Source organism: Danio aesculapii, chromosome 9 (genome assembly GCF_903798145.1).
Source record: "Danio aesculapii chromosome 9, fDanAes4.1, whole genome shotgun sequence".
Lineage (NCBI taxonomy): Eukaryota > Metazoa > Chordata > Actinopteri > Cypriniformes > Danionidae > Danio > Danio aesculapii.
Genome location: NC_079443.1, coordinates 20,387,036 through 20,394,535, shown reverse-complemented (window position 1 = coordinate 20,394,535; position 7,500 = coordinate 20,387,036). Strand labels below are relative to the sequence as shown.

The 7,500-nt window shown below is 39.7% G+C and overlaps 7 non-coding genes across 7 annotated transcripts; all 7 read right to left on the bottom strand.

The window, feature by feature from the left end:
* Nucleotides 1–1,782: 1,782 nt before the first annotated feature.
* On the bottom strand, nucleotides 1,783–1,854 carry trnaq-uug (transfer RNA glutamine (anticodon UUG)). Its single transcript has one exon. It is a non-coding gene; the product is annotated as a tRNA-Gln (tRNA).
* A 730-nt stretch (nucleotides 1,855–2,584) lies between these two features.
* trnaq-uug (transfer RNA glutamine (anticodon UUG)) lies at nucleotides 2,585–2,656 on the bottom strand. The gene has a single exon. It is a non-coding gene; the product is annotated as a tRNA-Gln (tRNA).
* A 1,039-nt stretch (nucleotides 2,657–3,695) lies between these two features.
* trnaq-uug (transfer RNA glutamine (anticodon UUG)) lies at nucleotides 3,696–3,767 on the bottom strand. The gene has a single exon. It is a non-coding gene; the product is annotated as a tRNA-Gln (tRNA).
* Nucleotides 3,768–3,864: 97 nt separating this feature from the next.
* Nucleotides 3,865–3,936, bottom strand: trnap-agg (transfer RNA proline (anticodon AGG)). The gene has a single exon. It is a non-coding gene; the product is annotated as a tRNA-Pro (tRNA).
* Nucleotides 3,937–4,304: 368 nt separating this feature from the next.
* Nucleotides 4,305–4,376, bottom strand: trnaq-uug (transfer RNA glutamine (anticodon UUG)). The gene has a single exon. It is a non-coding gene; the product is annotated as a tRNA-Gln (tRNA).
* A 97-nt stretch (nucleotides 4,377–4,473) lies between these two features.
* Nucleotides 4,474–4,545, bottom strand: trnap-agg (transfer RNA proline (anticodon AGG)). The gene has a single exon. It is a non-coding gene; the product is annotated as a tRNA-Pro (tRNA).
* Nucleotides 4,546–6,887: 2,342 nt separating this feature from the next.
* On the bottom strand, nucleotides 6,888–6,959 carry trnaq-uug (transfer RNA glutamine (anticodon UUG)). The gene has a single exon. It is a non-coding gene; the product is annotated as a tRNA-Gln (tRNA).
* Between the last annotated feature and the right edge of the window lie 541 nt (nucleotides 6,960–7,500).

The following is a 7,500-nucleotide window of genomic DNA, read 5'->3' as shown; positions in this document are numbered from 1 at the left end:
GTGAGTTACTTACCTCTGCGCTACCGGAAGGTGATGATACACATGCACACGATACACTCTGTACATATACACACACGATACAGTCTTTACATATACTGTACATATGATACAATCTTTACATATACGATACACTCCATACATAAGCACACATGATAAACTCTTTACATATATTCTGTACATATGCACACATGATATAGTCTTTACATATACATTTCATACATCAACACATATGATACACTCTATATGATACAATCCTGTCAAAGTCTGGAATAGAACCCATGCACACATGATACACTCTTTACATATACACACATGATACAGTCTTTACGTATACATTTCATACATATACACTCTTTACATATACTTTCCACACATGATACAATCTTTATATATACATTCCATTCATATATGATACACTCTTTACACAGGTGAGTTATTTACCACTGAGCTACTGGAAGGTGATGATACACTCTCTACATATACATTCTATACATACACGCATGATACAGTCTTTAGATATACATTCCATACATAATATACTCTTTACATGTAAATTATGCACACAATATACTTCATATATACACATACACTCTTTACATGTGTATTTCATTCATGATACTCTTTACATGTAAGTCCATACATATGCACCCAGAATACACGATACACTCTTTACATGTGTATTCCACACATGTTACAATCCTGTACATACATACTGCGCTACTGGAACGTCATGATACACTCTCTACATATACATTCCATACATACACACACGATACACTCTCTACATATACATTCCATACATATATTCTGTACATATGCACATATGATATAGTCTTTATATAGACATTTCATACATATACAATCCATTCATATATGATACACTCCATACATATGTACACATGATACTCTTTACATGCAAGTTCTATACATATGCACAAATGATACAGTCTTTACATATACATTTCATACATCAACACATATGTAACACTCCGTACATATGCACCAATGATACAATCCTGTCAAAGTTTGGAATAGAACCCATGCACACATGAAACACTCTTTGCATAAACACACGATACAGTTTTTACGTGTGCAATGTACACTCCATTCATATATGATACAGTCCATACATATGCACACATGATACTCTTTACATGCAAATTCCATACATATGCACACATGACACAGTCTTTACATATACATCAACACATGATACACTCCAACGAATATCACGAACTTTACATGGCAACACTATCTGCTGACTAACCGGCATTCTCTGAAAAAGGCCTCTGTGTAAACCTCGACGCCCTCATAAAACATGCGACAACTGTATGGGCTCAACCAGAATTTGAACATGAGCGAGAATCATTCTCCTAGAACAGCAAGCCACTGTGCAAGGAAGGTTTTTCGTGGCGATACTATCTGCTGACAAACTGGAATTCTTCAAATGAAGTTTTTATGAAAGCCATAATGCCGCCCTGTAAAACACAAGAGAACTTAAAGGGCTCATCCAGGATTTGAATCCGGGACCTCTCACACCCAAAGCGAAAACTCAAACCCTTAGACCAACGAGCCACTAAAACTTGAAGTTTTCACATGGCGTCAGAAGCAGCGCATGGTCATAAGTCTTTATGTAACAAGTGAGTCAGAACATACCTTCAAAATCGCAGCCCTAGACCAACAAGGTGAGTCACTCGTTTGCTTTTAAATTTTTGTTGTTGTTGTCCAGCTGCTTCAGTGAAGTAAATTGATCTCACCCGTTTCACAGACTTAAGAAGGAAGAGGTTCCACCGAGATTTGAACTCGGATCACTGGATTCAAAGTCCAGAGTGCTAACCATTACACCATGGAACCAAGACGCTTACGAACGGCTATCTAATGCTCGGAAACTGGCGTTGAAACAGGCCTCTGTGAAAGTCAAGCTGTCCCTCAAAACAAAAAACAACCGTAAGGGCTCGTCCGGGCGCTGAACCCAGGACCTCTCGCACCCTAAGCGAGAATCATACCCCGAGACCAACGAGCCAATGAAATTCAAGAAATTTACATGGCAACACTATCTGCTGACAAACCAGAATTGTCTGAAAAAGGCCTCTGTATAAACCTCGACGTCCTCATAAAACATGCGACAACTGTATGGGCTCAACCAGAATTTGAACATGAGCGAGAATCAATCTCCTAGAACAGCAAGCCACTGTGCAAGGAAGGTTTTTCGTGGCGATACTATCTGCTGACAAACTGGAATTCTTTAAATGAAGTTTTTATGAAAGCCATAATGCCGCCCTGTAAAACACAAGAGAACTTAAAGGGCTCATCCAGGATTTAAATCCGGGACCTCTCACACCCAAAGCGAAAACTCAAACCCTTAGACCAACGAGCCACTAAAACTTGAAGTTTTCACATGGCTTCAGAAGCAGCGCATGGTCATAAATCATTATGTAACAATTGAGTCAGAACATACCTTCAAAATCGCAGCCCTAGACCAACAAGGTGAGTCACTCGTTTGCTTTTAAATTTTTGTTGTTGTTGTCCAGCTGCTTCAGTGAAGTAAATTGATCTCACCCGTTTCACAGATTTAAGCAGGAAGAGGTTCCACCGAGATCTGAACTCGGATCACTGGATTCAAAGTCCAGAGTGCTAACCATTACACCATGGAACCAAGACGCTTACAAACGGCTATCTAATGCTCGGAAACTGGCGTTGAAACAGGCCTCTGTGAAAGTCAAGCTGTCCCTCAAAACAAAAAACAACCGTAAGGGCTCATCCGGGCGCTGAACCCAGGACCTCTCGCACCCTAAGCGAGAATCATACCCCTAGACCAACGAGCCAATGAAATTCAAGAAATTTACATGGCAACACTATCTGCTGACAAACCGGAATTCTCTGAAAAAGGCCTCTGTATAAACCTCGACGTCCTCATAAAACATGCGACAACTGTATGGGCTCAACCAGAATTTGAACATGAGCGAGAATCAATCTCCTAGAACAGCAAGCCACTGTGCAAGGAAGGTTTTTCGTGGCGATACTATCTGCTGACAAACTGGAATTCTTTAAATGAAGTTTTTATGAAAGCCATAATGCCGCCCTGTAAAACACAAGAGAACTTAAAGGGCTCATCCAGGATTTGAATCCGGGACCTCTCACACCCAAAGCAAAAACTCAAACCCTTAGACCAATGAGCCACTAAAACTTGAAGTTTTCACATGGCTTCAGAAGCAGCGCATGGTCATAAATCATTATGTAACAATTGAGTCAGAACATACCTTCAAAATCGCAGCCCTAGACCAACAAGGTGAGTCACTCGTTTGCTTTTAAATTTTTGTTGTTGTTGTCCAGCTGCTTCAGTGAACTAAATTGATCTCAACCCGTTTCACAGATTTAAGCTGCATGGCAAAATCACACATAACATTGAGTAAGTCATTGGTGGAGGAGGATAGTGATAGCATCAAATAGCTATCTAAGCGTAGAGTATCAGAACCACTCACTGATTGGTGTGATTGAAAACGGTCTCATTCTCTTCACTGATTTGAAGCTGCAAGGAGAGAAGGAAGATGTTCCACCGAGATTTGAATTCGGAGCACTGGATTCCAAGACCAACAAGGTGAGTCACTCGTTTGCTTATAAACTTTTGTTGTTGTTGTCCAGCTGCTTCAGTGAAGTAAATTGATCTCACCCGTTACACAAATTTAAGAAGGAAGAGGTTCCACCGAGATTTGAACTCAGATCACTGGATTCAAAGTCCAGAGTGCTAACCATTACACCATGGAACCCAGACACTCATTAGAGGCTATCTAATGCTCGGAAACTGGCGTTGAAACAGGCCTCTGTGAAAGTCAAGCTGTCCCTCAAAACAAAGAACAACCACAAGGGCTCGTCCGGGATTTGAACCCGGGACCTCTCGCACCCTAAGCGAGAATCATACCACTAGACCAACGAGCCACTAAAATTTGAAGTTTTCACATGGCTTCAGAAGCAGCGCATGGTCATAAAACAATATGTAACAATTGAGTCGGAACGTACCTTCAAAATCGCAGCCCTAGACCAACAAGGTGAGTCACTCGTTTGCTTATAAATTTTTGTTGTTGTTGTCCAGCTGCTTCAGTGAAGTAAATTGATTTCACCCGTTTCACAGATTTAAGCTGCATGGCATAATCACACATAACATTGAGTAAGTGATTGGTGGAGGAGGATGGTAATAGCATCAAATAGCTACCTCAGCGTATAGTATCAGAACCACTCACTGAATAGTGTGATTGAAAATGGTCTCATTCACTTCACTGATTTGAAGCTGCAAGGCGAGAAGGAAGAGGTTCCACCAAGATTTGAACTCGGATCACTGGATTCAAAGTCCAGAGTGCTAACCGTTACACCATGGAACCAAGACACTCATTAGAGGCTATCTAATGCTCGGAAACTGGCGTTGAAACAGGCCTCTGTGAAAGTCAAGCTGTCCCTCAAAACAAAAAACAACCGCAAGGGCTCATCCGGGATTTGAACCCGGGACCTCTCGCACCCTAAGCGAGAATCATACCCCTAGAGCAACGAGCCAATGAAAATCAGGAGCTTTACATGGCAACACTATCTGCACATATGATACAATCCTGTCAAAGTTTGAAATAGAACCCATGATACACTCTTTACATATACATTCCATTCATATATGATACACTCTTTACATGTGTAATCCATATATGATACACTCTTTACATGTAAGTTCCATACATATGCACGCATGATACAGTCTTTACATATACATTCCATACATAGGCACACATGATACAATCTTTACATATACATTTCATACATCAACACATATGATATACTCCATATGTATGCACACGATACACTCTTTACATATACATACATGATACAGTCTTTACATATACATTCCATTTAAATATGATACACTTCATACATACATACATGAAACAATCTTTACATGGAAGTTCCATACATATGCACACATGATACAGTCTTTACATATATATTCCACACATGATACAGTCTTTACATATATATTCCATACATGATACAATCTTTACATATACATACGATACACTCTTTACATATACATTTTTATACATCAACACATTTGATACAAGCCATACACATACTTTCCATACACACATGAGACCGTCTTTTCCATACATAGGCACACATGATACACTCTATATATGATACAATCCTGTCTGGAATAGAACCCGGGTCCCTGGCATGACAGGTGAGTTACTTACCTCTGCGCTACTGGAAGGTGATGGTACACATGCACACGATACAGTCTTTACATATACTGTACATATGATACAATCTTTACATATACGATACACTCCATACATAAGCACACATGATAAACTCTATACATATATTCTGTACATATGCACACATGATATAGTCTTTACATATACATTTCATACATCAACACATATGATACACTCTATATGATACAATCCTGTCAAAGTCTGGAATAGAACCCATGCACACATGATACAATCTTTATATATACATTCCATTCATATATGATACACTCTTTACACAGGTGAGTTATTTACCACTGAGCTACTGGAAGGTGATGATACACTCTCTACATATACATTCTATACATACACGCATGATACAGTCTTTAGATATACATTCCATACATAATATACTCTTTACATGTAAATTATGCACACAATATACTTCATATATACACATACACTCTTTACATGTGTATTTCATTCATGATACTCTTTACATGTAAGTCCATACATATGCACCCAGAATACACGATACACTCTTTACATGTGTATTCCACACATGTTACAATCCTGTACATACATACTGCGCTACTGGAACGTCATGATACACTCTCTACATATACATTCCATACATACACACACGATACACTCTCTACATATACATTCCATACATATATTCTGTACATATGCACATATGATATAGTCTTTACATAGACATTTCATACATATACAATCCATTCATATATGATACACTCCATACATATGTACACATGATACTCTTTACATGCAAGTTCTATACATATGCACAAATGATACAGTCTTTACATATACATTTCATACATCAACACATATGTAACACTCCGTACATATGCACCAATGATACAATCCTGTCAAAGTTTGGAATAGAACCCATGCACACATGAAACACTCTTTGCATAAACACACGATACAGTTTTTACGTGTGCAATGTACACTCCATTCATATATGATACAGTCCATACATATGCACACATGATACTCTTTACATGCAAATTCCATACATATGCACACATGACACAGTCTTTACATATACATCAACACATGATACACTCCAACGAATATCACGAACTTTACATGGCAACACTATCTGCTGACTAACCGGCATTCTCTGAAAAAGGCCTCTGTGTAAACCTCGACGCCCTCATAAAACATGCGACAACTGTATGGGCTCAACCAGAATTTGAACATGAGCGAGAATCATTCTCCTAGAACAGCAAGCCACTGTGCAAGGAAGGTTTTTCGTGGCGATACTATCTGCTGACAAACTGGAATTCTTCAAATGAAGTTTTTATGAAAGCCATAATGCCGCCCTGTAAAACACAAGAGAACTTAAAGGGCTCATCCAGGATTTGAATCCGGGACCTCTCACACCCAAAGCGAAAACTCAAACCCTTAGACCAACGAGCCACTAAAACTTGAAGTTTTCACATGGCGTCAGAAGCAGCGCATGGTCATAAGTCTTTATGTAACAAGTGAGTCAGAACATACCTTCAAAATCGCAGCCCTAGACCAACAAGGTGAGTCACTCGTTTGCTTTTAAATTTTTGTTGTTGTTGTCCAGCTGCTTCAGTGAAGTAAATTGATCTCACCCGTTTCACAGACTTAAGAAGGAAGAGGTTCCACCGAGATTTGAACTCGGATCACTGGATTCAAAGTCCAGAGTGCTAACCATTACACCATGGAACCAAGACGCTTACGAACGGCTATCTAATGCTCGGAAACTGGCGTTGGAAACAGGCCTCTGTGAAAGTCAAGCTGTCCCTCAAAACAAAAAACAACCGTAAGGGCTCGTCCGGGCGCTGAACCCAGGACCTCTCGCACCCTAAGCGAGAATCATACCCCGAGACCAACGAGCCAATGAAATTCAAGAAATTTACATGGCAACACTATCTGCTGACAAACCAGAATTGTCTGAAAAAGGCCTCTGTATAAACCTCGACGTCCTCATAAAACATGCGACAACTGTATGGGCTCAACCAGAATTTGAACATGAGCGAGAATCAATCTCCTAGAACAGCAAGCCACTGTGCAAGGAAGGTTTTTCGTGGCGATACTATCTGCTGACAAACTGGAATTCTTTAAATGAAGTTTTTATGAAAGCCATAATGCCGCCCTGTAAAACACAAGAGAACTTAAAGGGCTCATCCAGGATTTAAATCCGGGACCTCTCACACCCAAAGCGAAAACTCAAACCCTTAGACCAACGAGCCACTAAAACTTGAAGTTT